Genomic DNA, 1033 nt, shown 5'->3' with positions numbered 1-1033 from the left:
AATTAGGACTAATTTCTTTCGATTCCCCTTATTCCGTCTTCCTCGTTCCCCTCCTTCCTTCCTTTCAAATTTTATTCTTCTTTCCCATTTCCCCTTCTCTTATAATTATTTGATTAGATCCTACGTCATATCTAGTATTACTCACTCTATTATTAATTAATTAATACGGTTTCGAATCTTGGTCCTTTTCCTTGTGTAAGCCTCGATTTCCACCATTTTTAATTCAAATAAATTTAAGACAGCAACAATAAACAAATAAAATATAAAAGTTGGTACGACAATGCTAGGCAAATAACTTTCCAACAATTGACTTTCTTTTTCTTTATTAATATATACTAAATATTCCTTTTCCGTTAGTGTTTAGTTGGAAAGGTTAGAGCCTGTTTGGGAGTGATTTTGAAAATTGATTTTTTGATCGTTAGAAGAAAAGTGGGGTCCACCTGAAAAAGAAAAAGTCAAATATCACTGCTAAAATAATGAAATAACAGTTAAAAAATCAATTTTTTGGTTGAAAAAATTGCTCTCAAACAGACCCTTAATTTGCCTAATAACAACTAATAAGACATAAATGAGAGAGGAGAATATTATGCTTAATTTCACCTATGCAACTACTATTTGTTCCCCTTTTGGATTAGTAACAAACTTAGAATTTGTTTGAGCCTTTTTTTTTTTTTTGAGAAAATTGATTTTTTCAAAGAACGTGTTATTAAAAAATATAAAAACATTTAAGTTTACATGTAAAAAATTTTTTCGTGGTTAAAAATGAGAAAAAGAGTTTTAAAAAATTAAGGGGTTGTTGTAGTTTAGAGTTTTCTTCACAATTTTTTTTTTCGAAAATTCGTTTTCATAAAGAGAAAGAGAAAGCGTTTTCACTATTTCAAAAAATTGAAAACAGAAAACGGCAAAGAGAATAGGGGGTGTTCAGTTTTGTGTTTTGAGTTTTAAATTCATTTTGAGTTTTGTGTTTTGAGTGTTTGTTTTGAAATTGTTGAAAATGCGTTCTTTTTGTTAGTTTCTCAAAACAAAAAAAATG

This window comes from Olea europaea, chromosome 13, assembly GCF_002742605.1.
Source record: "Olea europaea var. sylvestris chromosome 13, O_europaea_v1, whole genome shotgun sequence".
Classification (NCBI taxonomy): Eukaryota; Viridiplantae; Streptophyta; class Magnoliopsida; order Lamiales; family Oleaceae; genus Olea; species Olea europaea.
Note: the sequence above shows the minus strand (reverse complement) of the source record.